Source organism: Tympanuchus pallidicinctus, unplaced genomic scaffold (genome assembly GCF_026119805.1).
Source record: "Tympanuchus pallidicinctus isolate F22 unplaced genomic scaffold, pur_lepc_1.0 scaffold1, whole genome shotgun sequence".
Classification (NCBI taxonomy): Eukaryota; Metazoa; Chordata; class Aves; order Galliformes; family Phasianidae; genus Tympanuchus; species Tympanuchus pallidicinctus.
In genome coordinates, this window is record NW_026294618.1 from 57,366,705 (window position 1) to 57,380,080 (window position 13,376).

The 13,376-nt window shown below is 41.6% G+C and overlaps 1 long non-coding RNA gene across 1 annotated transcript; it reads left to right on the forward strand.

Moving 5' to 3' along the window:
* Positions 1 to 12,139: 12,139 nt before the first annotated feature.
* LOC128078968 (uncharacterized) lies at positions 12,140 to 13,175 on the forward strand. Its single transcript, XR_008205939.1, has 3 exons — positions 12,140 to 12,331; positions 12,498 to 12,761; positions 12,897 to 13,175. It is a non-coding gene; the product is annotated as an uncharacterized LOC128078968 (long non-coding RNA).
* Positions 13,176 to 13,376: the final 201 nt, after the last annotated feature.

Below are 13,376 nucleotides of genomic sequence, written 5' to 3' on the forward strand. Positions count from 1 at the left end.
CAAAGCAATCTAAAAATCACAGGAGCTACCGATTTTGTCAGTCTGAAATGCATGGAAATATTAAAGCATGTATTGCTTGGCTCTTTTAATATGTACCAGATATTATAAATTACATAAATGGAAAAATCTTATACAATTTTTAGATTTAAGGATGGTAAAAATTAAGAAGATAAAGAAAATGCGTTTATATTTCTTCTATGACATCTTTTTTCTTTTTTTTTTTTTTCTTCCTCTTTTTTTTTTTTTAAATGCCAGTGCTATACAATTAGCCTGGACCACTTCTGTTTTTGCTGAAATTTATGACCAAAAGTCAAACTTGTGGCAAGGAACCAATGACAAATCCTCTGGTCATGAAGTGTTACTCCTACTTTAACATACAACATGACAGAGCAGGAAAAGAACACCAAAACCAGCAACACAAGCAAAATTAAACAAGGAGTTGGTTCTAGTATTTATGTATCACAGTTCATCTTCCTGCCTTCACTTTTTGCTTTGCCTAACAAAGTTACACTATTCCAGTTCAGCCAAATTCTTAAGCAAGAAGGATGCTGAAAGCATGATGTCATAGCTTGTCCTGACGAACAGATCTCAAGGGTCCTTGCAGACCTGTTCCAGTCCAGCACAGGAGGCTAGAGTGCATCTGAGTGGATACAGGTTTTTTCATTGCTTTCCCTCGTCAGCACAACCCTTCAGCCCAGCGCCCTTCAACTTTCCCTTCTGCATTCTGTCTCCTGATGCATCTCTGCCCAACCAGTGCAACAACCCACTTGCCAGGCTTTTAGTTTTGGTCCTCTTCCCAAACCAAGAATGAAGTCAGCCCCAGAACTGGACTTTCTCTCTAGTCCCTGTCTAATCTCAGCCTCTCTACACTCTCCTTTCCTGGCTTTACCTCCAGTTTCTTTGCCAAACTTCTGTGTCCCCAACCCAATGTCATTCCTCTCTCCTCTGGTCAGCTTCCACTTCCTCTAACTCCAGCTATGCATTTAATTACTCTCCCATTACTCTCCTTACTGGTCCCTTTCCTCTCCCCATGGTTGACACAACTCCCTCTCTTTGTGTTGCCCAGGCTGACTGCAGTGGGGGAACAAAGGGCAAAGGCCAAAGGCTTGGGCCTTCATATCCCTCCCTCTTGGCACAGCACAGTGGGAAGCCACCTTCACCAGGAAGACCTGGCTCCTTGGCAGGATGGCAGCACAGGCCACTCCCAGCTGCTCTGCCCTGTCACAATACCATGAGCTGCAAGAGTTTGAAATCTTTGCTGAAGTTTTGGAAGTCTTCCATGAACAGCCACAGGACAATTTTCTTTCTCCACATCCCGTAACTTCACTGATTTTCATAGGGGCTTGTCAATGAGCATGTCCCAAACATGAGAGGTTAACCCTCTACCAAGTTTCAGCTGGCTGTTTCAAAACAAAGAAGTACCAAAGCTATCCAAAGAAGACAATTTTTACAAAGACCTTGTAACATATGCAAGAAAAGGTTTTATTTCTTATACTGAGGAATATCTCAATTGCTTTGAAAGAAATTTTCTTTCACATTCATGGGACAGCACTTGGCATTGAAAACTTCTCACCAGCTGCTACTGTGAAAGGTTAAGAGCTACTGACAAGAAAGTTCTGTAGGTGATGCTCTTGATAACCCACAACCGTTCAAATTGGGCTGGTTACACCCTGACTACCCAACTATTTGACTGAAAAACATTGCCTAAGTCCAGAGGAATTCCACCAACCCACCTACTGCTGCATGATTTCATGAGGCCAGTGCCCAAGTGCCCAGTTCTTGTCAGCTTGTAGTTTATAAAGAAGAAACCTAAAATAGAAAATGTAGGAAGACTCTTATCACATTACATAAGCACTGTGACAAGGCTCCATGACATTAATTACAAAGCCTGAAACAAACCAAATAGTGCTCAGGCACTGCAAAACCACACCGGAGGGGCAGGTATTAGAATCTGGAGGTGTCAAGTTACAAGTTTTAGGAGACCATAATGAAAAGTGTACAAGTTTGTACACAATTCTGAGCTGCTGAGCTTTCCCTTTCCCCTTAGTGTAGCAACTAGACAGATCAGCACAATGAAAAAGGCATTACCACAAAGGTGTGATGACAGAAGGACCAGCATGATAGAAAGGCACTATAAGGAAAGTAAGAAGATTGCTCACCCACATCCGAAGATTCCAGGTTCGTAGGGGAAAGCTTCACCAAGAAGGGATCTCCATAAAGAGATCCTTCCCCAGCTGCAGTCAAACCTTAAATGAGATCTAAGAGACTTGCAGCCAGCCTTCACATCCTTAGGGTCACACAGGTGAATTGCCTTCACCTGTGCTCCCAGGGCTGACCCCATCCTTTCCCCAGGTGCTCTATCAGTGGTTAGGTTGTGACTCAACAGTTTCCACACACTCTGGCCTTTGGATTCAGAAAGCTTTTCCAATGAATTCCAGTGAGTAATGCAGTTCTACATGCTCGTCTCCCTAAAGAAAAACACTGTATTTCATAGGTGTTACCATGACTATCTCATATGAAGATTAATTTGTAGCTGTTATGCTGTTAGAAAGAAGTTGGGGCATCTGAGTCAATAGCAATGGAATGGTAGTCTCTGAGATAGGATGGAAGGCAGTCAATTAGTTCAGGCCACAGATACTGCTTTTGCTACAAATATATCCCTCATCGCTTACAAAACACCTCCTCCACAGAGAACTCCCTTTTGTCTGTACTCACTTTGAAAGGGAGATAAGTGCCGCACTCCTTATACTCACTGTTAGCTGCGGCTCCTGCACAGAGAGCAGTTGCCAAGCAGCTCAGAGCCTCACAGCTTTTCTCAGGCATGCTCCCTGAGCTGCAGCAGCTTTGCAAGCTTAGGGCACACTCCTGTCAGCGAGGCCTTACTGCAATTCACTCTGCAGCTTGTTTCTTCCTCTAGGCTTTTCCAGCCAAATATTTTGAATGTATCTCACAAAATGAAAGCCTCCCTTAGCCAAGTAATGTACCATTAAAATGTAGTAGTGATACTAAATAAAGATCTATTGCTGTGGCACAGGGTCTCATGGAGCATTTAAAGTCACACTAGACAAAGCACAGACAGTTTTTCCTCCTGAAAGAAACTATAGATTACACATCACTGAACCTTTTCTAAAGGAGTGTTTTGTTTTCTAAACTTTATCAGAAGAATAAAACATACTGATTCAACGAAAAACTTCCAAACTGTTTGGATTGACTTCTCAGTTTGATGCTTTATATTAAAAAATGCTTAAGCTTGAACTGAAACATTATTTGCTTTAAGTCCTTCTACATTCCATTTGCTGAAAACTGCAAAAAATTATTTAAGGTCAACTCACTTATCCTTTATACTCCAGCAGTTTCCTTTCTAAATTTCCAGAGAACACAAACCAGATACACAAAAAGTTCTTTCTGAAGTATGCACATAGTTCACAAGACCAGCGCTCTTGTACAAAATGAAGCTATACCACTATTTAATATTAAAGACTGATTCTCCTTGGAGGTAACTTGAATTCTATCTGCTCCCATGATGACTGTGGTGAGGTGGAAATAAGGGATCATGGAGCATGCATGTGCGCCATGGGCCTGGTGGCAGAGCCAGGAACCTGCATTACTGCCACATGTACTGTGAGCATCAGGTGCACATGACCCGTCAATCTCCCCTCCTCAGGGTTAATAGAGTCTATGCCACCCTGCTTGTAGCGTGTACATTTTCACTGTGATTGTTCAGTACAAGGAAATACACACACCAGCTCCCGCCTTGTCCTGTTAATCTTTTCTGACCTGGACCAGCAGAGTTTCTCCCGGTGGACTGGAAAAAGCTAAGGAAGACAAAGAATACGGTAAGGGAAAGATATAAATCTACACCCAGATGCTAAGAGCACTTCAGCTGACACAGTCAGATGTCTTCCCTCTGTTTCCCCGCTCCAGGTCATGCCTGAGGGGACAAAGAGACAGAGTCCCAAGTGAGCCAATTATCTTCCAGCAATCCAGCATCTGCACTGGGGATAATAATCCTGTGGAAGTGAGGAAGAAGGAGCAGGGGCTAGTAAGAAACCCTGGCTTCTACAACCCCAGAGGAAACCAAAGCTCTGGCAGTCCCTGACAGATCCAGCAGGGAAAATATGCATTCCCAAAGAGGAAGAAATATGGGCCCTTGGGCTGTTTCACCTCAGTCCTGCCTTTCTGTCTTTACGCAAACTGAAAGGACTTACATAATTGCAGAATGTGCAGGAAGGAGTTAAACACCAAATACAAGAGTGCCCCCTAGTTTCACCCAGGACACTGCAGATTTATTACACATTACGTGTCACCACTTTTCTTTGAAAGTTGCCAGGCTGCAGGCCAAGCATTCTTTAGAAGAAGGGGAGGAAAAAAAAAAAAAAAAAAAAAAAAACCTCACAAACTCTCCTCAAAACTTCTTACTTTAAGCTAAGTGCCAGTGCCTGCCAGTGACTCATCTTTCAAAAGCTTTTGGAAGGTGGTTCTTACTTCAGAAACTCGGATTGCTTCTTACACACTAAGCACTGTGGGATCAATAATTAGGCTAGAAAAAAAAAAAGTTTAAACATTTAAACTATCTCTTTGACAACAGTCATCTTGAGGGGTTCTGTTAACTAGAAATGCAGGGAAGTTCCAAGAACAGGAAAAAACAGAAAGGCCAAGAGCTTGTCTGATGACTCAAAATAGCCAACATTCACCTTGTATCACTTTAATACTAAAACATGTTTTAAATCATTTTGATTTCTTTTTAATAATGGAACCAGACACATACATCACATTGCCTTGGAAAGAGTAGAAATACTATATCTTTTTTTTTTTTTTTAAATGTGAATGCAAATGGAAAACATATGATGACATTCCATCTCTTCCTCCCCTGTGCTATGTTTCATCCATTTCTCAACATACGTTGCACACATACGGCCTTCATTATTGCTGAAGTTATATGTCATCATTTCGCCATCACACAAGCCAAACTTCTGAAGTGCTCTCTTGCTTCTAGGGATTTCCTTGTTTACACACCACATGAAACCTTATTTACACCATGATGAAAGCATGTGGGAGCATGGAAGCCCGTACACAGGTGAGGGTAGGAAGGAGAAAGGGCAAGATCTGCTTTTAAACCTGATGCAAAGATGGATTGACCCTGGCTGCAGGTAATGTTGCTTATCAGCCCCAGCAGGAAACTGACTGGACACTTCAGTCAGAAATCCACTGGTGGCAATAAAATAAATGGCAGAGCAAAATTCAGGAAGCTGCGGGGAGGAGAAAAAAAAGAAAGAAAAAAAAAAAAAGCATTTAATATGGCAGACTCTAAACAAGAATTCTCTCTTCCTATGTTTGATGCAGGCTTTCCAGTATAGCTTTAGTAAAAGGGAAAAAGAGGCTGAATGCTAGCAATTATGACTTGTGTGGTGCTATACTCAGAAGCTGCTTATAAACACAGTTCATATCTTATACATGTAACAATCTGACAGCATGCAGGTGCCCTTGTCCATGGGTGTTCTGGGAGAAATATATGTAGACATCTGGTTATTCCAGAATTGTTGACATCCTAGCCTGACACTGTAATCTGTTAAGAAGCAGTTTAGAAAGAGTCTATTGACATGGCATAGACTTTTCCAACATAACAATGGCTATCAGAATAATTTTGGATTTCATTTGCTCTTCTTTGTCAAAGAGAAACTAGAATGAAAGGTTTCAAAGTAAGATTGAGAGTCCTTGGTGTAGCTGGTTATGGAGAGGATTATTTCTAACTACTCATCTGAAGCATTGTTTAGCAATTAAACTGCACACCACAACTCTGGGCCATTTTTTTCCATTGCTGCATTTTAGAGCAACTGCTATTTGGACCATAACTTTTCCAGGCAAATCAACTACAAAATAAAAATTTCTCCTATCCTGTAAGGAAAAATAAAAATAAAAATAAAAAAGAAAAGAAAGAAAGAAAAAAAAACAAGAAAGAAAAAAAAACACTAAACCAAGTGCTATATCCTTTTAGTCGCAGTTCAGTTTTAATTCCCAAAAATGAAGAATTTCAAATCAAGCTACTGAGTAGGGGTTTGCCTGCAGGGCAGAAGTGGCTCATTTCATGGCAGGCTTCAGATATCCATTATTTCCTGCTTAATAACCCCAGCTTGCAGAGCCCATCTTCACAGGACCGCTGCTCTGCTTCCTACACTAGGTGGCATGGGAGGACCAGGTTTCTCCACCCCCAGCACAGGCGATGACAGGCGATCCTGCTGCTCTTACTCGTGCTCTGCAGAAGCGATTATTTTTTAAATTAATCACCTGACAATTTTATCGGGCTAGATGCTGAAACTCTTCTTCGAGGGGTTGTTCCCTTGTGACTTTTCCATTCCTTCCTAATACTGTGCTCTTCAATGTCTTTTGCACCTTTCCCTCAAAACTTTCCAGTATAACTTGCCTTTCTGCAGCCAGATATCATATATTTTAACACTGTACCTTACTCAGTTAAGTCTCAGTTTTCCCATTAGTCGTCCTCATTACTCTACATTTATACATGCCATGAAACAGCACTGACATCTTTGAACTTTTACAATTCACTGGGGAGGAACCTGGAAGCCTGCATCCGAAAATACTTTCAGCTCCTCTGAATCACAACACTTTAGATGTCTGAAACAATCAGACTCCTTGAAGAGGTCAATTTGCTTCTTACCTTGCTCAACTTCTAAGCTGATTACTGCAAATTATTGACCCTATAAAGCAATCGGGCTAGATCCATCAGCGCTGTCACTGGGAAGGGCAGCATTGCTCAATATTGAGATTGCAGTAACAGAATAAAATGTGCCCTGCTACAGCCCTGCTGCAACTCCCCTACCCTTCTTACTCCTGTCCCATGCCTTAAAAAGTTGCACAGTGAAAATCTTCTCAGACAAGTCAGGATGTTCATCTGGCCCTAAATTGTTTGGATGCAGAATACTTAAAGCATGGTTATTACCTCATATTATTTCTTCTCCACCTCATTTCTACCTGGTGCATTCCAATACCACGGGAACACAAAGCTATTCATTACTTCACTGTTCTCCCAACGCGCTACTTAACAGCTCTCCAGCAAACAAACCCTGCCTATGCAGCCCCCACCCAGCCCATATATGCAATCTGCCTTCCTTGCCTGAGGGAACAGCAGGGGTTAGGTTACCTCTTGATGTACTTTCTGCCCATGTTTCTATGATTCCCTGAGGAGCGGCTTATCTATCTCTGAGGCTTGCAGTCATATTGCAGGACTTCAGGGTTAAACTGGTGAGACTGTTCATGCCAGAAGCGAGGGAGGTGTTCAGCATTAATGGCAGAGGCCTGACTTTTCAAAGGGGGAAATCTTATGATGTGAGTAAGATCGAGTCATTCTGGTTTTGATAGATGGAAGTTCAAGAGAAGAGCTATCCCAAGGTTGTTAACTGTATTTTTTAAACCCAATTCCTCAATTACATCTTAACTCTGATTTTCCTTACCTCTTGCACTCTGCTACACAGAGCTGATACTCCCTTTCTCTCTACCTTTTCCTTTGCCAGGTCACAAAGAGAATCAGAAGACCGCCTGTACTAGGAACAGAAAAAGAAAAAAGAAAAACACCTTAGGAGTATGCTATTTCCTTTTTTTTTTTTTTTTTTTTTTTTTTTAATTCAAGGAGACATCTAATGAATATACTCCATGGCCATTATGAATGCCTGTGTTTCATCACTTGTAAAATAATAAGCACCACTAGCACTTTTCAGTTTCCATGGTATCCACATATATTCACACATATAAAGCATATTTTCTGTAAGAAGAGTTCCTATGAGAAGCTATAGATTATGGCACTGTCCCCACTTGGCATGGGCAAGCCCACCATGTTGCATGAAAGGCAGAAGGCAGTGTTACCTCACGGCTCCCTTCTGCCTGTGTACTACTACCTTGTGGTTCAAAAAGGTGAGGAAAAAAAGCCCAGGAGGAACTTCATGAAAAATAAATAACTTTATGAAACAAAATAAAAGTGAGGCACTAGGGTGACCACGTGGGAATAGGCACTATCCTTGGTTCTATCAGCGCAAGACTAGATAAGAGCTAGAAATTACATAGGTCACAAACACGTGACAATGTGAAATACTATAAAGTTTTAATCTATGCTAGTGTGGTGAGACCATTCATAGCTGCTCAAGACTCACGAGCAGAGAATGTGGTCATTCCATTCTTGGGATCATAAAAATTTACTGCACGCCTTCACGTGTTCTCCCTATATAGCTCCGTTTTATTTCACTGGCAAAACACAGCCAGCTGGAGCTACAGCTCTGATTAACTGAATGCTCAAGATGCAGAATACATCATATTCACAGCAACATTCTGACTGTAAAAAAAGCTTGACTTTTTAATCAGTTCCAGAGATGCAGATAAATGTAATGTGTCAGAAATAGGGACCACCTACACATCAGATCACACTTAGGAGGATAATGTATGCAGGCATATAAAATTGCCAAGGAACATAAAGCCACCCAGAAAGGGGTACTTCCCCAGGCTACTGACAGGCTTATGCCACATTTCACTGACTTCATAAGGCAGCCTGATGACATTTGGTTTCAGCAGAGCCACCTGAAGGGACAGAGAAAACACACTGTTCTTGGATGGTCAGTACCAAGGACATTATGATTTTCAAATATCTTGCCAAAAAGACAAAGCCAGGAGCAAACAGCACTGCAGATCAGAACCTACTTACTTCAAAATCATAAACAAAAACCAACAAATAGAAGCTACCTAGTAGAGAAGCTGAAACAGCTCCATTAATTGCCAGTTATTAAGATTGCCAAAGCACTTTCAGACGGAGAAAGCTGAAATGTTTTTTTAATGCTTCTAAAACAAGGAAAAGAGGGGGGAAAACAGAAGGAAGAAGCATGGTTCTATGACTCATAGGTACAATTGAGATAGAAAATTAAATGTTGCCACAAATGGGCTCACTGAAGCCCAAGGCAAAACTCTACATCTTGGAAATTTGCAGAGATCTTAGAAAGATTCTGTGTTTTACGATGAAGAACACCAAAAAAAAGAATCTAAAATCAAACAACAACAACAAAAAAAAACAACAACAAAAAAAAAACCTCACAACTTGAGAATGAAACAAGATGGAGTATTCAGATTTAAGTCTTTACTATTTCTCTAGTCCAGAGAGCAGTGAATATTGATAGATACATAATCTGCTATAGTAAATTTCTATTGCAGGCTTACCTCTCTTGTTCCACTTATGAGGAGGAGAAGAAAGGAGAAGTAAGGATCTTCGCATCATCAGCAATTTCTTTATCTTTCTCAATAATCTGAAACACTATTCTTGCCTGATTTCCCAGAGCTTACCTGAAGGTCACTCAAACACTAGCCAGTCTTGCTCAGTTCAAATAGAATCCTGTAATAAGAAACAATAGGAATTAGAAAGATACAGCAACACTCATAACTACAACTATATTTTATCCAGGTTCTCCATGTTGAATTTATACACCACTGTTACTTCAGTGACTGAGACATTAAGCTAAAACTGCATTGTGCATAAGCCCTGCACCTAGAACTGTGCACTCTCACTTCCCACATGAGTGCTCCAGTCTCTTGGGGATCTTTCCTACTCTTGCTCTTAATGTTGATTAGGAACAGCTGCAAGAGGAGGGCTTGGAAGGACTCACCTGAGATACAGAGGCACTTAGGGTCTTTACGGGGAAGTACTGAATGCCCATTCAAAGCTGTTGTGCTTCTTCTAAAGGCAGGTTTTAACCTAGCTCTTCCATCTTGCAGATCCTACAAATGGCTGCCAGGTCACTCTAAACTCTGGTGGGTTAGCTTAGACACTCCATTTGAAGCTAGTCCTCTTGGAACAAACTGCTTTTAATGTTTGCTAGAGCTGAAGTATGAAAATGACCCATGCAGCAGGGAAGTGGATGTTTGGTTCCTGGAGTATGTGAAAGTAAAATGCTGTACACAATGTGGACATCTCATTGGAAGAAACCAAGGAACCACACTCCAAACCATGAGCAGACACAGTCACCTTACAAGGGATTACGAAGAATGTTATCCTGTGTTGCTCATGCACACATTTCTTCAGAGAGATGGAAACTGAACTAGTTCTCCAATCCTGATGCGTGTTCCAGGCTACTGTGTAATGTATCCTCCAACATCAGCTTTTGTGAATCTAGCATTTATTTCCTTCATCTCCGAGTACCCAAATGAATGTCTTTTGAACACATTCAATGTCCTTAAGATTTGCTTTCCCAAGAAACATTTTTACTTTTAATTTTTTATTTTACAGTTTTTGTGTGTGTCAGAATGCGGGCATGAATGGGCAACAGAGTCAAAACAATCACTTAAATGCATAGCTCTTCTGGTGGCAGATTGTTCCCTGTAGGAGACCACCAGTTGTTCTTCACATCTCATGGGTGTTTCAGAAGTAGTTTTCTTCAGTGGTTACTAAAAAAAAAAAAAAAAAAACAAAAAAACAAAAACAACAACCAGAAAGGAAGGTTGTTTGTCATATTCAGAAAAGAGTGTTCGTGTAATCAGAAAAAAAAGTATTGCATTAATTAAATTTCTGTGAATGGTACGCAGATACTACGGGCAGTTGGAGCCTTATATATTTCTATAACACATAATTACTTAATTCAATTATTCAAAGAAAATTACTTCACACCCCCACAAAATACACTGTGTCTTGCTAAGGAGACATATCTGCCTGGTTTTACACTCAAGTAATGTCACCTCCAGCAGAAGCTCTTTTATTAAAATACCAGAATACTGCTATATAATGCCTATTGTAACACCCACCTCCCACACACACAGGGCAGTGTGCTGCTTATAACAAAGAAGGCATTCATAGCTGTTATCTTGAAAGGTAGGGGCGATAAATGTATTAAAGGAACCAAAGAAATGTTCACCTCACCAAAGAAAAGATAAGATAGCTTAGGGGTGTTTTCTTACTGGAAGCTGAGGTGCCTCCATACTTGGTATCCTCAGACCAACTTCCCTAACATTGTCAAAACCTTTATTGTAGCTTTGAACTTCACCTGACTTTACATCTACCAGGAACCCCAAATCCAAACACTTTACACTGAATTCCCAGAATTAAATTTGGGTCTCAGCTCTTTGGCTAAGCCACCTGGCAGCTTTACCCAAGACTGCCACCACCAAGATACTGCCAACAGTTCAGGCTGTCTCTCAAGCAGGAGCAGGGCTCCCAAGAGCCCTTTGGTTTGGGTTAGACAAGATACTGGTAACCAGATCACTGCTTCCCTGCAGATCAGAGCCGGCTGCAACTTATGTTGTTATTATCACTATAGCAGCTCTCTGTGTATTAATATGCCTTTTGTGCAAAATTCTGTCTGGCACTTTCAAGAAGGAAAAGATGGTAATGGAAAAAAAAATCTCAAGCTCTTAAACTCAATTCCATATCAGAACAATTACTGAGAGAGAACTATAAGTTCTTGGGACAGAATTAAAGAAAAAACGGATAAAAAAAAATAGCCTCGTTTTTACCAGGTTACCCTATCCTCCATTATTTTTGCTGAATGTTTAAGAAAAGATAACAGATTTCTAGTGCAGCAGACTGACAAATGGCAATTTCAGTGAGGGGTCAGCCCTTCATATGGGCCACGTGAAGTGCTTTACAACCTGCTTGCCTAGTTGGTAGCTGAAGGTGCTCAGCAGGTCTAACTGCAAAGGCAACAGCTTTGCTTTCTGAGCTCAGATATTGTGTTATTCAGAACAACCCGCAGACTCTTGTGTGTTGAAACTCATAAAGCCCACTGGGACTGAACCAGTGCACCAGCTGCTTCCAAACAGGAACAGCCAGATTTAGGGGTTTTCACAGTAGCCACAGGACAGAGGTTAGGAGTCATGAGGTCCATGCAGGTCAGAACTTCAGTGAGTTTAACTCCTCGAGAACAGCAGACTCATGCTTTGTCTTCATGCTGCATCCTGACAGTGCACACAGGAAGCAGGAAAACCTAACGTATGCTGTATAAAGCAGCAGAAACATGCACATTGTGTAACAAACGTCTGTTGAAAGGAGATAAAGAGGCAGCGCAATTTCTTTCCGTTTTTCACCCATGTCCTCATTCCCCTCCACCCCCACACCGGGCTGTCTGGGGGAGGTTTCACATTGCATTAGTGTTACCGCCCGTGCATCGGCCTTTGCTGTGCTACTGCCGGCGGCTGCCTGGCAGCTGGGACAGGGAGAGCCTGCGACGGGCAGGATGGGAACCCTCTGTGGTGACAGACCCTCTGCCTGAGGCAGATCTGTGGGCATGGAGCAGCCATACGGTGTTACCACTCTGCCCATCACCAGTTGCCACTTCCAGCTGCCTTTGGATGGGTATGTAGAGCAGCTTTGGCAGCTCTCAAAGTCCATTGTTTGGATACTGATGACCTCTGGTGAGACCTCTACCCTCAGCAGTGAAAGTAAGATAGCTTTCTCTTTTTTTTTCTGGTTTTTTTTTTTCTGTTTTTTTTTTTTTTTTTTTTTTCCTTTTTTTTCCCAGGGAATACCATCATACTGCACAATGCCTCTTGTATCTAACCTCATTAAAGGAACTCATCTAACTCATCTGTACTGAGGAAACTCTCACCTCCCCCAAAGGCAATGACTCAAGATACTAATCAGTGCAGTGAGGATGTCTGAGGGTTTTTTCATCCACCACTTTAGCCTGGGCTATGCTTTTCCTTCCTCCACTACTGCAGCCACAAAGGTTGTTCTTGATTTGCAAAGGAAGACATCCAGCCACTACTTGAGCTGACTGCCTCAGGTACGTATCAATTTAAACAAAGTGACAAATAATTAAATGTGTCCTGGAGCACACCCAGAAGAGGCTATTTTCTGCTTTACCATACTTTTCCCTTTTTAGTGTTTTTTGCTTTGTGTCTTTATTTTGCCCTTGCAGAGTTTGAGCAGAAGGAGGCGCCATGTCTAAAGAAGACTCTTAAAGAAAATACGGCTGCTGTATTTGGCCCAGAAACATCCTCATAGCTGCTGATCATCTCTGTCTCTTAAAGTGATGAGAAAAGATCATCCTCAGAAGTCAGAAGTATGCCTTACTAAGGCCAAGCAACAAAACACCGGCTTAAATCATTCTTCTCACATCTCTGAAAATAAAGTTGATGAGTTCTGAACTTTCTGGTGTCATGGGTAGTGAAGAAACTGACAGCAGCCACACACAGGAGATGGGGATTTTCTAGAAAACAGAGGGCACCCCCATTTCCACTTACTTTCCCTGATGGCGCAAGCCCTGCTCCCTCAGGCCCAAGTAGCAAATCCAGTCAGAACAGCCAACAAAACCAAGCCACCTCTGAAAGGTTATTATTAAAAGTCATTCATTGCATTAATTCATAACCCTAATTTAACGTCAGCAGACCTTTATCTT